This window comes from Henckelia pumila, chromosome 4, assembly GCF_033568475.1.
Source record: "Henckelia pumila isolate YLH828 chromosome 4, ASM3356847v2, whole genome shotgun sequence".
NCBI lineage: Eukaryota > Viridiplantae > Streptophyta > Magnoliopsida > Lamiales > Gesneriaceae > Henckelia > Henckelia pumila.
Genome location: NC_133123.1, coordinates 77,925,112 through 77,950,909, shown reverse-complemented (window position 1 = coordinate 77,950,909; position 25,798 = coordinate 77,925,112). Strand labels below are relative to the sequence as shown.

At 35.4% G+C, this 25,798-nt stretch overlaps 1 pseudogene; it reads left to right on the top strand.

Annotated features, from left to right (window-relative positions):
* The first annotated feature begins 18,252 nt into the window (after window positions 1-18,252).
* Window positions 18,253-25,798, top strand: part of LOC140861294 (probable boron transporter 7) — a 29,995-nt pseudogene continuing 22,449 nt past the window's right edge.

Genomic DNA, 25,798 nt, shown 5'->3' with positions numbered 1-25,798 from the left:
GATCTGAGGAAGCTGAATTCGATGAAACTCTTAGCTACTTTGAACAGCCGATTCAGATACTTGATAGAAAAGAAAAAAAAAACTCCGAACGAAGACCATTCCATTGGTGAAGATTCAATGGAGTCGGCACGGAGTTGAAGAAGCGACGTGAGAAGTTGAAGACGACATGAGACAGAGATTTCCCTATCTATTCCACTGATGTGAGTTCTTATTTAGTTTTCTATTATTCTTTATTCTTATGTGCATACACACTGCATATTTAGCGAGGTTAGTGCTCTTCAATCAGCGACTTGGATTTGAGTCACCCTTGGCACGATCTCTTGAAGATCAGATTTGCTTCTGTTTAGCGAGGGTTGAGAGATCAGTAGAGTGTTGAACATTTTTAGTGCTCTAGATTGAAGACTTTGATAATGTGTTGGTTCTCTTCTCTCCTGTCTTCTCATATTTCACTGATATATATGGTTCAATCTTCCAACGTCTCTTTTTCTTTGATATCTGCACTCTATCTTAGTTTTTTGTCAACATTGTACGAAATTTCTTTTCAAGCAGATATTTCAGCAGATTATTTTCCTCTTTAAGTGGAGTAAATTATTCTAGACTTTTTAATATCTATACTGGAGTTGCCGTTTTGTCTACTCAATGTGTCTTCACAATAAATTATATATACAGCTTGTAAAACTTTATCAGACAGCTTCTTAAATGCTTGTCCTTTCACATTTAATTTTGTCATGTCAAAGGTCCGTTAGTCAATGCTTGTGGCTTATGAGATCAGTAGACATCTTGAGACGATAAATATAATCTTATACTCAGAGTTGACATCAGTACTTGATACTTGTGACTTTGATCGGTTGATGTCTGAGCAGTTGATATCTTCTTATAAATCCAGTTGACGTTCATGCGATCGGTTGGCATCCATAGATTTGTAGATGTGTTCATATCGGTAGATGTGCTCAGATCGGTAGATGTGTTCCTGTTAGTACATTTTAATGGCGACAATCTTATAACAATGATGTATTGTTTTATTATCACCAAAAATTAAGATTCAACAGTTTGGTGGCTCAGTTTGATACCTTTCTTCATGACATCAGTCGGGTATCTCATGATATTAGTTTGGTGCTCAACTTTATAACATCATTTTAGCAATTGTTTTCGAGTGATCAGTTTAGCTCTTTTCTTTGAAGAATCAATTTGGCTCTTCTCTTGTAAGAGTCGTGCTTTTCTCGGTAAATGCAGTTAATAAAGTCGTTCTTTTTCCTTGAAGACTCGGTTTGGATCTTCGATGTATCTTTAGTTTGATCAATGGTCAACTCAGTTTAGTTGTGAACCCTTCAGTTTAGCTCGGATTACTTAACAGTTTACTTCTCTGATTCTGCTTGTTACTTCGCGCAATTTAACTTGGATAAATGTCTTCGCAATATCAGTTTGCGATTCTTGCTGTTTTGACTTCGCCTAGATTGGTTTTGTAAAAATCGTGGCTAACTAGTCACAGTTTTTCAAACCGTTGCTAGTTAGCCACGATTTTTACAAAAATGTGGCTAACTAAACCGTGGCTAAATTTAACCACGATTTTTTTATAAAAAGTTATAACCCCAGATAATGATAGAGTTATTTGCACCAAACACCCATGTAAAATATTAAAAATACACACTTCTCCCCTGTGAAATTTTAATAGGCATCTTCAACCTTGACCTTTTAAAAAATTAGCACACTCGCCCCTTCAGATGAGTGATTGTTGCGCACGCGCCCCTCATGCGACTGTGCAAAGATTTTGATATTTTTTCTTGCACCAAATACCACTGTGAAATATAAAAAATGCATATTTGACCCATGTGAAAATAATTTTTAAATATATTCAACCCATAATACACAATTTTTATTAAAATCTAATTATAAATTATTTAGCAAACACTTTTCGTTTTATTAATTTTATTTTTAATTTTAAATTTATTATGATTATATAATTATTTTCTAAAAAATATTATTATTTTATCTTGTTATCATTATTTTATTAAACTTTCTTCTTGTTTTCAACTTTTTAATTAAAAATGCATTTATAAACGAGATTTAAATACCTAAAAGTACCAAAATATTAAATCAAAATGATAATTTCACGCATATTACTTTTCAATTTAGGATTACAGATTTTTGAACCAAAATTTAAATTTTTTAAAATGCATTGCAGAATTTGCATTAAATAATAATACACAATATTCATTAAGATCTAATTATAAAATATTTTTCAAATATTTTTAAATTTATTTATTTTATTTTTATTTTAAATTTATAATTTATAATTAATTTATTTCTAAAAAAATTATAACTTTATCTCGTTATCATTATTTTATCAAATCATTTCGTGTTTTCAACTCATCCATTAAACATGATTCATAAATAAGGATTTAAATATCTAAAAATACCAAATATTGAACCAAATGATAAGTTCATGAATGTTATTTTTTCGATTTAGAATTATATAAGCATGTTATTTTTTTATTATTTATTACAAATTTTTCAATGTATATTTTTGAAAAATATAAATTTTGGTTTAATAATATATAGTCATAAATCGAAAAAACAATATGTTCGAACTTATCGGTTTAGTTCAATATTTTGGTACTTGAAATTATTTAAATACTTGTTTATAAATGCATGTTTAATAGAAAAGTTGGAAACAAGAAGAAAGTTTAATAAAATAATGATAACAAGATAAAATAATATTATTATTTAGAAAATAATTATATAACCATAATAAATTTAAAATTAAAAATAAAATTAATAAAACTAAAAGTGTTTTCTAAATATTTTATAATTGGATTTTAATAAAAATTGTGTATTATGGGAATAGATTTAAAAATTATTTTCACGGTGGTCAAATATGCATTTTTAATATTTCACAGGGGTATTTGATGCAAAAAAAAATATCAAAATCTTTTCTCAGTCGCATGAGGGGCGCGTGTGCAACAATCACTCATCTGAAGGGGCGAGTGTGCTAATTTTTTAAAAAAATAGGGTTAAAGATGCCTATTCAAATTTTACAAAAAAGAAGTGTGCATTTTTAATATTTCACAGAGTGTTTAGTGCAAATAACTAGATAATAATAATAAGGGTATATGCCACGCGTTGAAAATATAATATCTCATTTCTCTCCCTTGAGAAATAACGTGAGATTTCACTTGCTGTCGGATTCCCCCACGTCGGCGTCTCTTTTTAGATGGAAGGTGGCGACGGTGTACCTCTCTCCGGAAGCTGTAGGATTCCGATAAGCTTTTGGGTTTCTTGCTCCTGTTGCGTTTTTCTCTCGGTGGTGGGTGCGACTGGTTTATTGTTTTTGAGTGAGGTTACTGGTGATTCTTGGTCGTGAATGTGCTCTTGTTTCTGATTTACAATGGTTACCTGAGCTTGGAGCGTGGTTGGTGGGCTTGGAAATTCAAATTATTTTGAATTTTCGAGTGGCGGGAATCGCCAAAGCTCGCCGCGCAAGCTTTCTTCTGTGGGATTTTGCGCTCGAGAAATTTGTAGTTGGGGGTCTTCGCCTTGGATTCATCGGCTTTTGTTTGCTGTACGTAGCTGGTTTCGAGTGGTATCCAAATTGATGGAGGTACTTCTCGGAGTTTCTTATTTGGTATTCTTCTTGTGTGCGCGTGTTGTTCTTGTGGTTTGTGGTTGTTGGGTCCGATTCTTGGTGGCTTCGAACCAGGGCAGTACAGTGGGTGAGCTTTTTGATTCGGCATCTAAGGTGGAGGAAACAGTTGATATGAGGGCTAAGATTGATGAAGGGATAGTAAAAAACCAAAAACTCCGTGGCAAAATTCTGTGGCTAATTTGAAATCCGTAGCTACCTTAGCCACGATTTTGTTTTAAATTGTGGCTAATTATCCACGGTTTTCAAAAAACCATCGCTAAAGTTAATTACGATTTGAAAAACCGCAAACCGATCGCAACCGCTTAAAATCGTAAAAACAATTTTATATGCAAAATTGTAATTAAAAAAATAAAATATAACCGAACCTCAAAGTGCAATTAGATTTAAATTTTTTTAAAAAAATTCGCAAAACCGCATTGTGATAATCCCCATTAATACTTTACGTTTTTTTATTATTTGAAAATTATATATTCTTAAATTTCGTATGTTTACATGTTATTCAATCTATTGATTGACTATAATTTAAATGGTAGTAAAAGGAAAAAATATTTTTCATGTTTAATCTCATACTAAACTTACTTAAATTTATAAAAATTTGAAAATGTTTAACCAAAATTTTAAACTCAGCTCTCCTAGCTTCCGCCGAAGACCAATACAAAGAAATAATGTTTGCGTATAAAGCCAAGGAGATGATTATTTATGTTTTTCACAAAAATATAAAGAAATAAGGTTACAAAATGGAAATTGGTCATTTGCTCACTTTGTCCTCACCTATAGTACAGCATATATACTATTGACATTAAAGGGGTTAAAATGGACTAGTGGAGCGGACCAGTGCACAACTCATCGTAATCTATTATTAGGCGAGATGGGGTGGGGTGGGGTGGGGCGGCCCAATTTTTAAGCGGGTTGAGAAAATACCAACTCAACCCACCTATTTTAGATGGCGGGCGCACCGACCAATCCATCAATTTTTTATGGCGGGACGGGCCGATCCGACGGTCTAGCCCATTTTGACACCTCTAATTGACATCGACCGGGCCCAGTCTTCCATTCTATTTCTCTGGGAATCAGACTCGAATCATAGTTTCGAACAAGCTAAGGTTAGTGAATTAATTAGTGACGTCTGATTGTGATCTACCTTTGTTTTTGTTTTTGTTTTTTTATTAGCAAAGATCTACCTAATTTGTTCCGATCAACTATTTCTGCGTTTTTTCTGCTCTTTGTATGTGTTTTTTTTTATGGATTTGATTTTAAGCATTTTTATTTATTTATTTATTTGTTTTGAAAGGAAACCATTTTGTTTCCTCGTTTCTTTGAGCTTAATGACATACATATATATATATATATATATATATATATATATATATATATATATATATATATCGATCTTTTGATTTATATTTTTTTAGTGTATTGAATTTATTAGAATGTAATCAAGAAAAGGTAAGTAAACTAATTATTTTATCTTTAATCATTTCAGTATACTCGATCAATTTATTATATTGATTACTTTAAGTAAAAATATTAAGAAATTCATAGCAAAATATTCGATGAAATCAAACAATTTTTTAAAATAATGTAAAAAGAAATATTATTTTATGGTAAAATTTTAAACAGATGGATTTGATACGGGTTCTGCTTTGTTTTGTTTTTTTTGGGAAACTAGACTTGTGGTCGTGGATGTTTTTAAAAATAGATTATAACATGTTAAAGCTTATAAAATGTTGGAAATTATTTTAAAAATAAGTAAAAGTATTTGGATAAACTTATTTTAAAAACATAAAGATGTTGATATTTTTTGTATTATAATTTTTTTTATTTATTTTTAATTAAAAACAGGGTTATTATTGTGAAGGTAATGTAAATAATTATGTATATACGAAAATAATTTTAGAATAAACATTATGGTAATATAATATTAAAATACTAATAAAAAACAAAAAAATTAAAAATAATGCAGTTATTTCAGTTTGAAATTATCATATTAAAATACATAATGAGCTTTATATAAATTATTATAGTTACGAAGGAAATAAATACACATATTTTTTTTACTATCATAATAAAATTACTAAATATTTTAGAAATTTTTAGTAATTTGAGAAAGATGTTCTTGAGATAATTTATGGATAGACAATCAACATAAATGTTATAATAAATTATTTTAATATATTAGGAAAAAAAAAAGATAAAATATCTCATCACAAATTAAACTCAATAATTTATGTCATTAAAAGAAAAATAACATAACAACGGATTTTGCTGAGATTTATCACATTTCATTATATATATTTTTACAATTATATTTTATTGAAATTTTTGCTATTACTATCTCGTCAAAAATCAAACTCGATTATTTTCTGTCATAAAAAAAATAACATTAACAACGAATTTTGCTGTCATTTAACCTATTTCATTATATATTTTTACTATATATAAGTATTTTATTGAATTTTTTTTACTAGTACTACTACTATTACTAATTAATAATTATGATGTACAATTTATAATTATAATAATTTAAACATGATTTTTAAAAAATGGAGAGGTATGACAAATAATAATATGTTATAGCTAAAAAAATGTTATAAGTAATCTGAATTACGTGTACTTGATGTTTAATTATTAATTGGTAAAATAAAAAAACAACAAAACATTAATTTAATACGATAAATTTAGAATGAAAATTAAAATAATAATTAAAATTATTGATTAACATGAAATAATTCTTACTGAACTATCGTTTATATATATAATAATGATTAATAAATATTTATTTAAGATGATTAAATTATTATGATGATAATATAACATATTAGTTAATATAAAATAATATATTTTAAAATGTATAAACTAATTATTGAAGATAATATTTATTTGATACTTCTTTTTAACTGAATAGACTACATACAAGTGATAAAAAAACATGAAAATGGAGGGAAAAGTTTTATTCATTAAGAATTTATAATTTTCCCGCGAATTGTGCATGAATAAAAAAACACGTGTATTGAGAATTATGAAAAATCGAGGTAAAAAATAAGAACGAAAACGATATTAAAAAGTTTAGTCAAATGTAAGAGTAATATGATTTATTGCATCATGAGTAATAAAGATTAATTTAATTTTTTTCATTTATATCCATTATTACCTCAAAATTAGTTATTAACAGAGTATATGTGCTATATAATTTAAAAATTCACACACACAATATGACAACGTATTTTGATTAAAGATGAAAACAAGTAGAATAAGAAAATAATAATAATTTAATATATTAATTAACACAATTAAAATTAATCTCTTTACTCATAATTTCAATTAAATATTTATTTTAAACAAATTTTATTAAATACTTGCATTATATTTGTAAAAGTAAGAATAAAATATTATAAATATTATATACATATCACATTTTAACAATCTCATTTCATTTAAACTCTTCAATTAAAGATTAAATAAATAAAAATTAAACGAAAAGGAAACATTTAGAAGTAGAACAATTATATATGCGTCATATATGGTTCGATTTAATTTCTAGTATGAACAATTATTGCACCCAACATATATTTCGTCTGTTCCGATTATATAATCCTACTTTTTCATATCAATTAAGAAAAATCATTTAAAAATCAAATTGTATAAGTTGAGAAGGAGATTGAAGGTTCTAGGTCCATGTAGAAAGAACTAGAACATTGTGAAAAAACATTAAGGTTTTAGGTTTGTGCGGAAAGATCTTGAACATTATGGACAAGACTTGGACATTCTAAATTAATGTTTAATGACCTAAAATATTGTGGAAAATGTTAGGTCTAGAAGCTTTCGTGGCATTCTAAGATGTGAAGGCATTGAGAAAAATTTAAACTATTCTACTACACATGTAAATATTTAAGACAATCTTGAATACTCTATAGTGTAGAATTGTGTGATATACACTAGAAAGATATAGATTCTTAGGAGTTGTATATATAAAGATGTAGAATGAAACAAAAATTAAAAGATATGCAATGATGTTCAAAACAAAGAGAAATGAAAAATATATTTTGGGCGCATGTACACATTTTGCATGTTATTTTCTAATATATATATATATAATAATTTTCAAAATCTTTAAGAACCAAAGATTACGCTTAAAAAATTATTAATGATAATAAATAAATAAATAACATACGATAAATATATCAATAAAAAATGGATATAATTGTTTCACTATCATAATAAAAAAAAGTAATAGTAATTAAATTTTGATACATATTTATGCTTCATTAAATATACCCTAGCGTCCACAGCAATCTCTGGGATCATCCATTCAATTTTTGGTGGAAATCATTGTAGTGATCCTGCATGGTATCACTTACTAACTGATAACTAATAGCATGCATTAAACTTAATACAGCAAAATAACTTAACAGAGTAAAACGTGCGGAAACATAACCATAAATTACATATCAGCTTAGTAACATAATCCAGGCTTAAATCTATAGTGATACAACCAAATCGAAGAACTTAAAAGTAAACATTATACAGCTAAAACAAATCCTGCTGTATAAATTTCCCTGAAAAGCTCCGGCTCCCTAGTCCTGCCTCGAACTATCGGCTCTGTCCATCCTGCGACCTGCCCCATGGAATAGGGTGTCCAAGATAACAACTAGGACGTGAGCGCTAACGCCCAGTACATAGACATAAGTAAACATATGTATATAATGCATGCAACATGATGACTGGTAAAGGATCATCTGAAAAGTCATGCTCAGTACCGGCGCCACATGAGTGCTGCCACCGCACGGATCAACCTCTGGGTGCAACCACACTCGTCTAGTACACCAGAGTAGACAGACATAAATGCCCCCGCCGTCGCGGTACTCTCAGTGACAGACTATCGAGTATAGAGCTGAGCGGCTCTATAGTCAGGTATAACAAGGTATAGGCTCAACGTGTATATGTACATGGCATATGAATATAGAAAGCGGTAAATCATATATCATGCCATATAATAATGCCAAATAAATGCAACATATAAACATGTATACTCGCTGGCAATCTCAGTCAATGTGTACGTACCTCTAGGCTAGTTCAAGTATAGTAGGATCTTAGGTTCCAAGCCTATATTCAAAAGTTCACCGTATCACTACATAAATTCTATAAGCCTTAACTAAGCTAATAAGTACTCCCAAAACTTAAATAGATTTCCGGACCATACCTTCGTCCGTAGATAGCCCTTTAGAGTCGCTAGTCTCGGATGACTATAACCACTCCTTGGTTATTCTAGAATATCTATTATAACCGATAGGGCCCTCAAGTGTATAACTCATACTATATAACTGAACACTGGGAATACTTGATTTATATCTAATTTCTCGTCCGAATGGCCCTATTTATAGGCAAAATATGCTGGAGTTCGGAGCCTCCGAACTGGGGTTCGGGCCCTCCGAACCTGCATGCCCGACACTTGTCGAAAATCGCGGATTAGTCATCTAGCATTGCTGTCTGGGGGAGTTCGGAGCCTCCTAAGTGCTGGGTTCGGATCCTCCGAACCCAGGTTCGAATGGTCCGAACTTGGTCTTTGAGTTCGGATGGTCTGAACTCATTTCGGTGCTTCTGAACTGTCCGAGACCCCCGGGACACTTCCTACCATTTTCGGACGTTTCGAAGCTTATTTTCCACTTATTTTTACCAAATAAGAACTCCTTAATCATGTTTTGCCACTTTTAAAATTATATGACATATCATAGCACGGAAAGTGGAACTTGGCTACTACCTATATATGTAGCGATCCATCTGGTAATTTTGAAGTCTGATTAAGCCCTGGAATTGGTTAATTACCAATCCGTAATCATGTTTAACATATCATTATCTTAAAATAAAGTCCGGGTTACTACATTCTCCCCACCTTTAGATATTTCGTCCGTGAAATAAAATCTAAAGACAAATTAAGATAACAATATGAAACAGAAAACCATGTTTTATTACAACAACTGTAATTACAACTACATGGTAATAAAAAATACAAAGCAAACAACTCAGGATATTCTGCTTGCATACGACTCTCAGTTTCCCAAGTTGCTTCTTCAATAGCTCGGCGCTACCACTGTACCATTACAAGTGGTATAGTCTTGTGCCGAAGAACTTTCTCCTTTCTTTCTAAGATACGTATTGGTCGTTCAACAAAAGACAGATCTGGCTCTAGCTGAATATCAGTAAACTGAATCACATGAGATTCATCAGCTATATACTGTCGAAGTAACGACACATGAAAAACATTATGTATACTGGAAAGATTTGGCGGTAAAGCCAAACGATATGCAATATCTCCGATCTTCTTCAGTATCTGGAAAAGTCCAATAAAACGAGGAGACAACTTGCCTTTCACGCCGAATCTCATCACCTTCTTGAAAGGTGATACTCGTAGAAACACATATTCACCAGGCTCAAACTGAAGTGGCCTGCGACGAATATTAGCATAACTGGCTTGTCTATCTTGAGCAACTTTGATCCTATGCTTGATCAAATCTACCTTGTCTACAATCTGCTGCACCAATTCAGGACCCTCGACTTGTCGTTCCCCGACTTCATCCCAGAATAACGGAGTACGACACCGTCGACCGTACAATGCCTCGAAAGGTGTCATATCAATACTACGATGATAACTGTTATTGTAGGCAAATTCGATCAAAGGTAACTGATCCTGCCAAGATAAGCCAAAATCCATGACAGAAGAACATATCATATCCTCCAAAGTACGAATCGTCCGCTCTGACTGCCTGTCAGTCTTCGGATGATATGCAGTGCTCAAACTCAGAGTGGTACCCAACGCCTCCTGAAAACTACCCCAGAAACGTGAGGTAAATTGCGGGTCTCTATCACTGACTATGCTCACTGGAATCTCATGTAATCGCACTATCTCCTGGACATATAAGCATGCCATGCGATCATAAGAATACTCCCGGTTGTAAGGAATAAAGTGTGCTGATTTCGTCAAACGGTCAACAACGACCCAGATAGCATCACACTGACTTGAAGTCATAGGTAAGTGGGTAACAAAATCTATAGTCACGTGCTCCCACTTTCATTCGGGAATCTCAAGATTCTGCAGTAATCCACCTGGTCGTCGATGTTCAGCCTTGATCTATTGACAAACCAAACATCTCGAAACAAATTGAGACACACTCCTCTTCATCCCTTTCCACAAGAATCTAGTTCGCAAGTCCTTATACATTTTCATGCTTCCAGGATGAACTGATAATCGACTCATGTGAGCTTGAGATAGAATATCGTTCCTGAGCTCCGCAACATTAGGTACAACCACTCGATTAGATAAGCACAATAAACCATCTGCCTGAAAATAAAATCCAGATGTATTAACTCCATTGGCTAAACGTGCCAAACGCTGAGTCTTAACATCAGATATCTGAGCATCTCTGATCCGAGAATACAATGTTGGCTCAGACAAAATAGTATACAACCGAATCCCATTTCTCCCTTTCTTGTGCTTGAGCGTAAAACTCAATGAACAGCACTCTTGAATCATATGAGATACTTCACTAGTCTGAAGTGCAGAAAGTCTCACCTCCCGACTCAAGGCATCAACAGTAAGATTAACAGAACCTGGATGATATTTGATTTCACAATCATAATCCTTCAGAAGATCCATCCAGCGTCTCTGTCGCATATTCAACTCCGCCTGAGTGAATAAATACTTCAAACTTTTGTGATCCGTGAATATCTCAAATTTCTCGCCAGATAATGCCTCCAGATCTTGAGTGCAAATACAATGACGGCTAACTCGAGATCATGTACTGGATAATTACTCTCATGCGTCTTCAACTGTCGAGAAGCATAGGCAATAACATGTCCATGCTGTGTAAGAACACATCCTAACTCCTGACCAGAGGCATCAGTATAGACAACAAAACCTCCTGATCCAGAAGGTAGAGCTAGCACAGGTGCAGTAGTAAGACGTCCACGCAGCTCGTGAAATGACTCCTCACAATCCGAGGACCATATGAAGGCAACATCTTTCCGTGTAAGGTGTGTCAAAGGTCTGGCCAACTGTGCAAAATTCTCGATGAACCGACGGTAATATCCAGCTAGACCCAAGAAACTACGAATCTCAGCAACCGTCGTCGGATGAGACCAGTTCAGCACTGCCTCTATCTTACTAGGATCAACAGATATCCCTTCATTAGAAATCACATGACCGAGAAACACTACCCGATCAAGCCAGAATTCACACTTGCTCAATTTTGCATACAACTGCTTATCTGGTAACGTCTGTAAAAAAATCCTCAAATGCTGTGCATGCTCATTCTTGTCATGAGAATAGACAAGAATATCATCAATGAAGACGATGACAAATCTATCCAGATATTCTCGAAATACCTGATTCATCAGATTCATAAAGACTGTCGGTGCATTCGTCAAACCGAATGGCATCACCAGAAATTCATAATGCTCGTATCTGGTCCTAAAAGCAGTCGTAGAAATATCTGAGTCTCGTACCCGCATCTGGTGGTATCCAGATCTCAGATCTATCTTGGAGTAAACAGAAGTACCCTGTAATTGATCGAATAGATCATCAATCTGCGGCAAAGGATACTTATTTTTGATGGTGACACGATTCAACTGCCTGTAATCAATACACAATCGCATCGATCCATCTTTCTTCTTGACGAACAAAACAGGTGCTCCCCACGGAGAAACACTCGGATGAATATATCCCTTATCAAGCAGATCCTGTAACTGCTGTTTCAATTCCCTCATCTCTGACGATGCCAGACGATAAGGTGCTCGGGATATAGGCGTAGTTCCTGGTACTAGATCAATACCAAATTCAACCTCTCGAACTGGAGGAAAACCAGGAATCTCATCAGGGAATACGTCAGGAAACTCGCTGACAACCGGTAGCTGATCAATACCCGGACTACTCATGAACATATCAACTGCATAGATGAGGTAGCCCTCCCCACCTGACTCTAAGACATGACATGCCTTCAGAGCCGATACAAGTGGCATCAGAGGTCGCGGACCCTCACCATAAAAGTACTAGCTATCACCCTCAACAGGATGAAACTGTACCAGACGCTGATAACAATCCACAGTAGCGTGATAAAAAGTCAGCATATCTATTCCCAAAATTCAATCAAAATCTGTCATCACTAATATCATCAAATTAGCTGATAACACATTACCCTCAAACTCCAGAAGGCAACCCATCACTAGACGCTTAGTTACTACCTCCTGCTCCAACGGAGTAGATACAACTAAATCCATATCTAATGATACATAAGGTAATCTATGTCTCTTAATGAAGCGACTAGAAATAAAGGAATGCGATGCTCCAGTATCAATTAAAACAAGTTCAAGAATACCACATAACAAAAAGGTACCTGCCAACATGCGATCGCTTCCCTCAGTAGCCTGTTCTTGAGACAGAGCAAATACCTGCCCTTGAGACTGTGGACGGTAACCAGAAGAACTCTGTGGTGCTGGCTGCTGTCGTGGAAAAGTAAAAACCTGAGATCCAACCTGTGATCCCGATCCACTAGCAGAACCCATGCGCTGAGGACAATCTCTCCGCAGATGTCCCTGCTAACCGCAAATATAACAAGTACCAGTAGCTCTCCGACATGAAGCTGCAGGATGCTTTCCTCCACAGTGACTACAAAACTCCTCCTTCTTCTTCTTTTTTTTCCCAAAACGGAACATACCTCATGAACCACGAGATCCAGATGAAGTAGTAGGAGTAGAAGAAGATGTAGGTCCAGATTGCACAACAGATTGAGCTCTCGGCTCAAATGATCCACTAAGCTGTGCTGGCATCAACAACTGTGCACGCCTATTGCTAGTCTCCACTAGACGGCAACGGTTCACCAAAGTCTCATAAGATACTGGGTCATCACAGACAACAACCTGTGAGTAGATATCTTGGTTCAGGCCTTGTAGAAAGAGATCATACTTCGATGCATCACTCTCATTAATATGAGGACTGAAAGGTAGCAGATCAAGAAATCGTTGCTGATATTGATCAATAGTAATTGATCCTTGCCTCAAAGTAAGCAACTCCATCGATCGTGTTTGGCGAACAGCTGGAGGAAAATACAATTTTTGAAACTGCTGACAGAAATCTCCCCAAGTCACTTGTCCTCTCTCAGTACGTGCCTGAGTAGCTTTGGCATCCCAACAAAAACGTGTTCGATCCTCTAGAACAAATTTTAGAACTTCCAATTTCTGATCCTCAGTACAATCGAAAGCACGAAAAGTACTCTCGAGTTTAGACATCCAACTTCTTGCTTGTTCAGGATTCTCGCCTCCCACCAAAGGTTTCGGTCCTACTTGCATGAATTTATTGATAGAGTAGCGACATCTACCCTCATGATGACGATGTTGATCATCATGATGGCGGTGATGACGATGATGATGACCACCTCCCTGGCCAACACTACTGTGACTCTCGTCAGCCATATCCTGAAAAGAATTGCACATTAAAATACCAAATGCGCAAGAATTACTCAAAAATAATTCTAAATACCAAGTACTAATCCCAAAATCTAAGCATGCTCTGATACCAAAAATGTAGTGACCCTGCATGGTATCACCTACTAACTGGCAACTAATAGCATGCATTAAACTTAATACATCAAAATAACTTAACAGAGTAAAACGTGCGAAAACATAACCATAAATTACATATCAGCTTAGTAACATAATCCAGGCTTAAATCTGTAGTGATACAACCAAATCGAAGAACTTAAAAGTAAACATTATACAGCTAAAACAAATCCTGCTGTATAAATTCCCCTGAAAAGCTCCGGCTCCCTAGTCCTGCCTCGAACTACCGGCTCTGTCCATCCTGCGACCTGCCCCATGGAATAGGGTGTCCAAGATAACAACTAGGACGTGAGCGCTAACGCCCAGTACATAGACATGAGTAAACATATGTATATAATGCATGCAACATGATGACTGGTAAATGGTCATCTGAAAAGTCATGCTCAGTACCGGCGCCACATGAGTGCTGCCACCGCACGGATTAACCTCTGGGTGCAACCACACTCGTCTAGTACACTAGAGTAGACATACATAAATGCCCCCGCCGTCGCGGTATCCTCAGTGACAGACTATCGAGTATAGAGCTGAGCGGCTCTATAGTCAGGTATAACAAGGTATAGGCTCAACGTGTATATACACATGACATATGAATATAGAAAGCGGTAAATCATATATCATGTCATATAATAATGCCATATAAATGCAACATATAAACATGTATACTCACTGGCAATCTCAGTCAATGTGTACGTACCTCTAGGCTAGTTCAAGTATAGTAGGATCCTAGGTTCCAAGCCTATATTCAAAAGTTCACCGTATCACTACATAAATTCTATAAGCCTTAACTAAGCTAATAAGTACTCCCAAAACTTAAATAGATTCCCAGACCATACCTTCGTCCGTAGATAGCCCTTTAAAGTCGCTAGTCCCGGATGACTATAACCACTCCTTGGTTATTCCAGAACCTCTATTATAACCGATAGAGCCCTCAAGTGTATAACTCACACTATATAACTGAACACTGGGAATACTTGATTTATATCTAATTTCTCGTTCGAATGGCCCTATTTATAGGCAAAATATGCCGGAGTTCAGAGCCTTCGAACTGGGGTTCGGGCCCTCCGAACCTGCATGCCCGACACTTGTCGAAAATCGCGGATTAGTCATCTAGCATTGCTGTCTGGGGGAGTTTGGAGCCTCCTAAGTGCTGGGTTCGGATGGTCCGAACTTGGTCTTTGAGTTCGGATGGTCCGAACTCATTTCGGTGCCTCCAAACTGTCCGAGACACCCGGGACCCTTCCTACCATTTTCGGACGTTCCGGAGCTGATTTTCCACTTATTTTTACCAAATAAGAACTCCTTAATCATGTTTTGACACTTTTAAAATTATATGACATATCATAGCACGGAAAGTGGAACTTGGCTACTACCTTTATATGTAGCGATCCATCTGGTAATTTTGAAGTCTGATTAAGCCCTTGAATTGGTTAATTACCAACTCTTAATCATGTTTAACATATCATTATCTTAAAATGAAGTCCGGGTTACTACAATCATTATTGATCTTATATGAGTTGCAGAGCCAACCATTATAATGTACACCTACTTATACAGTTTTGCCAAGAAAAACATAGGCAGAGAACTATTATTTCATAATATGCACTAAATGTTCAAAATTGATACTCATCCACAATAACCCATCTGGGTTCAAGAAATCACTTAGTGTCAAGAAAAGCACATGCAAAGAACTATTATTTCATAATATGCACTAAATGTTCAATATTGATACTCATCCACAATAACCCATTTAGGGTTCAAGATATTATTTCATAATATGCACTAAATGTTCAATTATACTCATCCACAATAAGTAGTTCAAGAAATCACGTAGTGTCAAAAACCAGTATTCACATGCAAGATCGCTAAAAATCAAGAATTTAACATAGCAACAGAAAACTTTCGTCACCCCAGTGGCTCCAGTCACTAGTTGCTTAATCATTTTGAGATTAGAGCGATCACAAAAAACTTTCCTATCAAAAGGCAGGACATCCCGATCATCACAGTATTCCAAGCGACCATTCTCCTTTGGAGCAAAGGCCTCATAGGCACCACTCCATTATCCACTTTATTCAACTTCAACCTCCTTTCTCCGCGACATAAAATATCTACCAAGACTTTGCTTGTATCATCGCAATCAGAAGTGCAAATCAAATCAACATATGCCGTTGTCCTCCAATCTTTGAGATTTGTCAGTTTTTCCCATCGACAAACAATGTAATCCGGGCACCGAAGGCTCGGACTTGTGCGCGGACTGACTGGAGGTCATCGCAAGATCGGGAACGGATGATAGGAACAAGAGTTTCTGAAAGAGGGGGTTTTGTTTTGTTTTTTTTTACGGGAAAGATGGTTTTTTTTAAATGATTTCGATGATCCAATTTATAAGCATGGGAGAATTTGATGAGACGCGTACTTTATAGAGTACTTTATATTTTGAGTGAGCTCGGGTGCGTGTAGTGATATTCAAAATTTGTTTTAAATCCCATTATTTTTTAGTAATTGGATCATTCAAAATCTTAACCGAGTTTTTAATCATAGCAAACTCGGCCCAAAATCTCACCTGCCGCGATCCAAAGTTGCCCGTCATTATTTTAAAAAAATTAAAATTTAAATCGATTAATAAACAAGTATTCTATGAAATTTGTGCGTGTGTTATGTACATATAGTGTGATTAATTATATGAGTAAACAAGTTGAATATAAATTCGGGATTTTTTATGTCCAACTTCGATTATTTATTTTTTTTATGCACATATAGTGTGATTAATTATATGCGTAAAGAAGTTGAATATAAATTCCGGATTTTTTATGTTACGAAAGGTAAAATTGTAAATACAATTTGATGTCACTTTGACTTACCAAAATTACAAAGCTTCACAAAATTTTGGGAGCACCGAGTAACATGGCCTACATAAATTCACCATATTAATGTTAGACAATGGTTTGTTACAATAAAATTTCAAACATATATAGTCTCAAATTTAAAATTTGTTATTAGTAAAGATATCAAAAAATAAGTTAGACTCATCCCGTCATACAAATTAAATATGTTAGACACTTCAAACGAACATCTAAATATAAAAATTTATTAATACATATGAGTTTCATTATTTTTTTCAGTGTATCCCGCATATATTGATAAATTTTCGCTACTTATCTTATTAAAAAAAAATTAAAATTGACTTAACCCTATAGATGGAGTTGTCCCAACACCTAAAGTAGTGATTATTTTCTTATACACCCATATCTAAATATCATATGGACAATAAACATCGTCACTTATCTCTTTTAATAAAATTGAAACCTTTTTATAAATTTAGTTGACAAATTTCAACTAAACTACTTTATCAATCTATATATTAATAAATTTTAATTATTAATAATCTATGACGATATTATTTGGTCTAGCATCATAATTTATGGAGAAAAATTATTTTTTCAAGGCGGATTTCATGTACTCAGGTCGACCCAAAAAAATATATTTTCGGGTCGAAAATAGTATGACCTAAAATTATTAGCTCTAACCTAAAGTTTTTTTTGGTTGAGTCAGCGGGTCGTGATCGCTTTTTACACCCTTACGGGATATTACTCATTTAATTTAATATTTTTTTACAAAAAATAACTTTTTTCTCAAATTTTTTTTTTCTAATGGATATTACATAATTCCTAATACGAACGCTGAATGGATTTTATTATCATTATTTTTTGAAATACACAACTTTCATTAACTCATGAAAACATATAATAAATTACAAGTTTTCCTAACTGTGAATTCATGGTGAGGCTTAGGGTAATGTTGATACTGTCAAATTCAACTACATATTTTTTTATATGCAAGCGAAATATTCATATGATCATCTCACTTGCATTAAATCTAGACGGTTGAATACTTAATTGAACACTATCCAATGGGCCCGCGGTAGCATCGACACTTTCCAGCCTTAGATACTTTGCTACTTTGGTCTTTGTTGGCATTACAAGTTTTTTGAAAGATACTTTCCCAATAAATCTTTGAACCGCCATATTTTTCGAAAACCCCGGTCGAGTTGCTCTTCTTGCACACCTCCGGCGAAACCTCCACCGCCTTCCTGTCGTCTTCTCCGGCGTTTGCTGACGTCGACTCGACGCTATCCCTTGTTTCCACGAAAAGCTTCTTCACAGGAGGCTTCTTCGGAAAGTTTTCGTGCAAGGCAACCTAGAAATCCCGGATGAACAAGGGGAAAATCGTTGATCTGGCCGCTGATGAATGCATCCTCCGCCTCTATCGCGACGCATCAGCTCTTCCACATGTGATGGAAAACTCTTCCTCCTCTTCGACATCATCATCATCATTTGTGGTTTCTTTTTCCACTTCTGAAGTCATGAAATTCAGCTGCAGCTTGTAGTAATCTTGGGTTAGTTTGGTTTCCAAATCTGAATCTTGATCTGGGCTATGCTTTTCTTCAAAGCTTCCCTAGATGCATCATATCGTCGTATGGGATCATGAAGCTTTGAAATTTTGATGAGTTGGAGAGATATGGATTGAATGATGTTTGTGTATCACTTTATTTATACACAAAAACTCCTATTAGACGGTCTCAAGGGTAATTTTTTCGAGACGGGTCTCTTATATGAGTTATTCATTAAAAAGTATTACATTTTATGGCAAAAATATTACTTATTATTATAAATATGGATAGGGTTGACTCGTTTCACGGATGAGACCGTCTCACAAAAGTGTTACTCTTATTTATAATAATACGAATGATGCTAGGAGGTGTGAGATATGGATTGAATGATTGTTTTAACTATTTGTTTGTTCTTTATGAGTGAATATGTAAGTTTGTTTAGTAGACTGCCATTTATTTATCGTTTTAGTTTCCTCAATGTCAGCAGACACGATGGATCACTTAAAAACTCCATTTAAGGGAATTGTCAGTGATGCTAAAGGGAGTTTCGCATGTTACAAAAAGGACTGGATTAATACTTATGGTTCTGGTGTAAGGTGATTTCATGAAATGAAATGTTTTCAGGCACAGTTTGAGTACTTAATTGCTTATATGATTTTGATAGTTGTTGCCATTTTACGTGTCAGGATTCTGGCTCCGATGGCATATATTTTCTTTGCTTCTGCACTACCTGTAATTGAGCAATTGAGTAGAGAAACAGGTGAATGTTTTTTTTTTTTTTGCTAGCCAATTACACATCTCTGATCTCTTGGTAGTGCACTTGTATATTCAGCAGTGAAGCCAAAAGGGATGCAAAATTTATTCGTCTATTGAGGTCGAGTTGAACATGGAGAGCCTTTTTTTGTAATAATTTGTGCACATTATTTTCATTTTCTGACAGGGGTATGTGTCTGGACAGAATTGATGCTCTTTCTTCTTGCCATATTCAATGCCTATACTATCATAACTCCATTTACCAGAGTGGCTGGGGAACTTTTTGGCATGTTGATCTGTGTTCTATTCATTGATCAAGAGGCCATCAAGGTACCATTTCTTTACTCGTACAATAATATGCTTGGATAACAATAAATGCACGTAGCTTGATTATGTTTAAATCGCAGGGTTTGGTGAGTGAGTTTCAGATCCCAAAAGGAGAAAATGAAACTAAAGAGTACCAGTTTCAGTGGCTCTACTGTAATGGTTTACTCTCAGTTATATTTTCTTTTGGCTTGCTAATCACTGCATTAAGAAGTAGAAAAGCTCGGTCCTGGCGCTATGGCACAGGTCTGTAAGATAATCCAAGCAATGAACTCTCTCAACAGACAAAATTGAGAATTCATTTGATTATAGACTTTAATTTGTGGATTACTGGGAATTCCATCTTCCAATGGTGTCCTTCCGCAATCATCTATGCATACTAGGAGTCTTGCAGTCCTCAAGAGACAGGTGGGAGATGTGATTCTGAGGAAATCTTTCACTCACTGTTGGAATATATGTGTATAATAATTCACTGAAAAATAATGTTACTCGACCTGCAGTTGATTCGGAAGAAAATGGTGAAGAGTGTGAAGGAGTGCATGGTGTTGGATTTCGGATCTCTATCGTGCCCAAAACGCAGCGGAAGTTTAAATTTAATTTTGACGTTCAAAATTTTCTTGGACACTCATATGGTTTAAATTAATGTACGTAGCGAGTTAAGAGATTTATACCTATCAATCTTAAAAGATTGACGATGGCTCCAACTATTTCGAAAATAGCTCTTGTTGTAAATCCCTACGAACAATCAACTGGATTTTTCCTCCTTTCTTCAAATCAGGTCCACGACCGGATTTCCTGTTCCTCTTCTAATTTGCACTTAAAAGAAGAAGAAATTTATCGAGGTGAAAACAAAAGGAAGACTGGACAGAAGAGCTTGCAGAGAGAGCTTTGAACAATTTGAGCCGAAGAAAGAAAGTTGAATGCTTTCAATTATTACAATCCCAATTGCAATTGATGTGGTTTAATGAGTTGTCTCCCGACAACTCATTAATTATTTTTTTTTAATATATATTATATAATAATATAATATAAACATAAGGTTCCACAATAATATAATATATAAATATATTATATTATATATCTATATATATATATATCGAATATATATATATATCTATATAGATATTATGGATCCTTATCTCCAAGTCCTACTTGGAAAAATTAATTAAATCTTTTTAATTAATTTTGCTCTCAAAAATTTCTATAAGCCTTTACAAGCCATTTATAAAGCTTATCTATCGATCCAGTCAAATTTGTTTATCATAAATTCAACTCTTTGAATTTATTATCTCAACGAGAACAGGAAAACCAGTACTTGTGTAACCCTCAATGGTTCAGGGATACAACTAGCTGTGGGTCCAGGCTTACCCTTATTAGCCTCATTCTATGCATCAACTCCTTGATCATAAAATATCAGAACTCATTTCTGATTTAACCCATCGAATCATGGTAAGAGCGTTAAGTAGCACCGCCCCATGATTTCCTAGGTATCACTGATAGTGCCTGCAAGAACCAGTCGATTATGGTTAACGTACAGTACAGTCCCTTCATCTCATATATCCCGATCGAAACTGCAACCATTGGTTCATCGAGGGTAGCATGTGAATTTCGATAACGATGTGATGTCTTTGAGAATACATAGTGGCATCGCATGTGTAACTTGGTAAACACTTTACTCTAATACACATCTTACACTCTGGCCAGAGATTCCATGCACTATTATCTCATTTTATTACATAGGATATTCACACCCATAGGGAGCGGTGAATCCCCGACTACAATGCACTGGCTCCTACATGTGTCGCAACTGTACCCAACCTCGCCACCTGATGACCCTCATGGAGTCGGTAAACGAGTCAAAGTAAAGTCCTAGCATGTAGAGCCTCAGTGTTGTCCCGGGTCGTAAGGACTAATGGTGTACAACCATAACCACAGACTTATCCACTCGATGAATGATAACCACTTGGGAAGTCCGAGGGAGGGTAGTTTAGTGAACTCATCGTATGAGCACCAATCTGTATGATTGAACATCTCTATGTCCATACCAATGAAACGTGGTACACATCATCACAGATTCTAGTCTCAAGCTCGAGCGATCCTTATCCTTATTTTGGACGGCCTAATCGACTAGGAACTTTATTTAGAATATACAGTAATTAATAATATGTGTTTCATGATTGTCATCATATGTACAACCTCATATCTTACTATAGTATATTCAAGGTCTTTATCTATGCAACTTGCATGGGTATACAGATAAAGAAAATGCGAGATAAAAGATTAATTATATTAAAATAAAGATTGTTATTACACTTGAGTCAATAAAATCCCTGACCAACATTTGGCTTGCAGGGCATCTACTCTAACAATCTCCCATTTGCCCTAAAGCCAACTACTCATTAGTTTTAATCCCATTGTTTCGCAATGCTTCTCAAACAATGGTTCTGGCAAGGGCTTTGTTAGTGGATCAGCAACATTATCTGTAGAGGCAACTCTCTCGATTGATATGTCTCCTCTTCCCACAATCTTCCGAATGATGTGGAATTTCCTCAGTATGTGTTTGGATCGCTGATGAGACCTTGGTTCCTTTGCCTGAGCAATGGCACCAGTATTGTCACAGTACACCGGGACTGGATCAAATCCATTTAGAATAACGCCCAACTCTTGGACAAAATTCCTCATCCAAACTGCCTCTTTGGCTGCAGCAGATGCTGCTATGTATTCGGCCTCAGTGGTGGAATCCGCAACTGTGTCTTGCTTGGAACTCTTCCAAGAGACAGCAGCACCATTAAGCATGAATACAAAACCAGAAGTCGATTTCGAATCATCCACGTCACATTGGAAGCTAGAATCAGTATAGCCTTCCAATTTTAATTCTCCACCCCCATAAACCATGAACAAATTCTTAGTCCTTCTCAAGTACTTAAGAATATCTTTCATGGCTTTCCAATGCAATGGACCAGAGTTAGCCTGATATCTGCTTGCAACACTCAAAGCATATGCTATATCAGGACGCGTTGATATCATACCATACATGATACTACCAATTGCTGATGCATAGGGAACACGTGTCATCATCTCTATCTCTTCATCAGTCTTAGGGCACATTGATTTAGATAGAGTAACACCATGACACATTGGTAAGTATCCTCTCTTGGACTCTTCCATAGAGAATCTTTTAAGTATGGTATCAATATACGTGACTTGGGTGAGCCCCAACATACTTTTCGATCTATCTCTATAGATTTTTATTCCCAATACATAGGATGCTTCACCCATGTCTTTCATGGAGAATTTACTTGCTAACCATACTTTAGTTGATTGCAATAATCCTATATCATTCCCAATGAGGAGGATATCATCAACATAAAGTACTAGGAATGTCACTGCATTCCCACTAACTTTCTTGTACACACATGGTTTCTCAGGATTTTTAACAAAACCAAACTCTTTGATAGTGTTATCAAATCTGAGATTCCAACTCCTAGATGCCTACTTGAGACCGTAGATCGATCTCCGAAGTTTGCATACCTTATGCTCACTTCCCACTGATGTGAAACCCTCAGGTTGAGACATATAGATTTCTTCTTTAATGTCTCCATTGAGGAATGCTGTTTTCACATCCATCTTCCATATTTATTAGTCATACCATGCAGCTATGGCTAGCAATATTCTAATTGACTTGAACATAGCGACTGGTGAAAAGGTTTCCTTATAGTCAACTCCTTGTCTTTGAGTATAGCCTTTTGCCACTAGACTTGCTTTGAAGGTCAATACCTTCCCATCCACCCCAAGTTTTCTCTTGTAAATCCATTTGCATCCTATGGGAACAATTCCCTCAGGTGGATCTACTAAAGTCCATACTTGGTTCGAATTCATGGAGTTCATTTTGGACTGCATAGCTTCAAGCCATTTAGATGATTCAGCATCAGATATTGCTTCTTTGAAGTTTCGTGGATCACATCCATCACTAGGCTCATCATGGCCTTGTTCATGAAGAAGCGTATATCTTGCAGGCATCTGATTATTCTTTCAGACCTTCTAGGTATGTGTGATTCAACTACTGGCTGTTGGAGATTGGGTTCAACTTCTACAGTCGTGGGTGTATCTCAAATTTCCTCGAGTTCTATCATTTTGCCTTTTCTATCTAATAGAAACTCCTTCTCCAAGTAGGTGGCATTTCTAGAAACAAACACATTTGTTTCTTTTGGATGATAGAAATAATATCCAACAGAGTTCTTTGGATATCTCACGAAGTAACACAAAATGGATCTACTATCCAATTTGTCTCCCACTGTCTGTTTCACGTAAGCAGGACATCCCCATATTCTTAGATAAGAATATTTGGGAACCTTTCCCATCCATATCTCATATGGTGTTTTATCCACTGCCTTTGTATGGACATTATTCAACAACATTGCCGCAGTTTCAAGCGCAAATCCCCAAAACGATCTAGGCAATTCAGTGAATCCCATCATAGATCGAACCATGTCCATCAAAGTTCGATTTCGACGTTCAGAAACACCATTCAATTGTGGTGTTCCTGGTGTAGTCCACTGTGAGAGAATCCCATTCTCTTTAAGATAGCCCAAAAATTCAGTACTCAAGTATTCTCCACCTCGATTAGATCGGAGTGTTTTAATACTTTTACCCAATTGTTTCTCTACTTCACATCTGAATTTTTTGAACTTTTCAAATGCTTCAGACTTGTATTTCATCAAATACACATACCCATACCTCGAAAAATCATCAGTAAAGGTAATGAAGTAGGGCTGCCCATATTTAGTGCTAACATTTAGCGGGCCACATACGTCTGTGTGGATCAAATCCAAAAGACCATGTGCACGTTCTACATTCCCATTAAAGGGAGTCTTGGTCATTTTTCCTTTCAGACAAGATTCACAAGTAGGTAGAGAGTTTATATCTGACATGTCGAACATGCCCTCTCCCACTAACTTGTGCATCCTTCTTTGAGAAATATGACCTAGTCTAGCGTGCCATATATGTGCAGGGTTTTGACTATCTTGTCTTCTTTTGTTTGTTGTTATTGTTTGGACATTGTTTAATGGAATATCTTTTAATTTTAAGTTATAGAGATCGTTTTGTAATTCACCAGTTACAATCAAACATTCATTCTTATATATAGTGCAAACACCTTTTGTAAAAATACAAGAATAACCATCTCTATCAAGCATAGAAATAGAAATAATTTTTTTAACCAAATCAGGAACATACAAAACATCTCTCAAAAGCAACTTAAAATCATTGTTTAATATTAAAATAATATCTCCTTTGGCCTTGGCAGCAACCCTTGCTCCATTTCCAAGTCTTAGAAAGGTCTCACCTTCTCTAAGTTTCTTGCTTCTTGTCATCACCTGCAAATCATTGCATAGATAAGAACCACATCCAGTATCCAATACCCAAGAAGAAAAATTCATTGAGATATTAATTTCAATATAAAACATACCATGGCCAAAACGCTTCTGGGCAAGATATTCAGTGCAATTACGCCTCCAATGTCCAGGCTTGTTGCAGTGGAAACAGACTTGTTCTGATTTATTTTGCCTTTTGGGCCCTTGAGCAGGTTTCTTGTATGGCTTCTTATTAGGCTTGTTCTTAACTGCATGGGCAGAACGCTTCTTTCCCTTGTTTTGGGCTCCCTTTTTCGTCCCAGACGACGAGCCCAAAAGCAAAACTGTCTTTTCTTTCTTGATTGTGGCCTCATAATTAACAAGCATATTAACAAACTCTTCAAGGGTGGCCTCTATCTTGTTCATATTAAAATTAACCACAAATCCGTCGAACGAGGAAGGTAAAGACAACAAGAGAATATCAGTCGAGAGCTCATGAGGCATAACCATATCGAGTCCCACTAATTTCTCAACTAACCCAATCATCCTAACACCATGCTCATGGACCGAAGCCCCTTCTCGCAAGAATGTAGTCATGAGTTCTTTCACAGTTGCGTGTCTTTCTGATCGAGTTTGAACACCATATAACTCTTTCAGATGAAAGTGAATGTCAGCAGCATTCGCAGCATCCTCGAACCGCCTTTGCAGTTCATTCGACATAGAAGCCAGGATGTA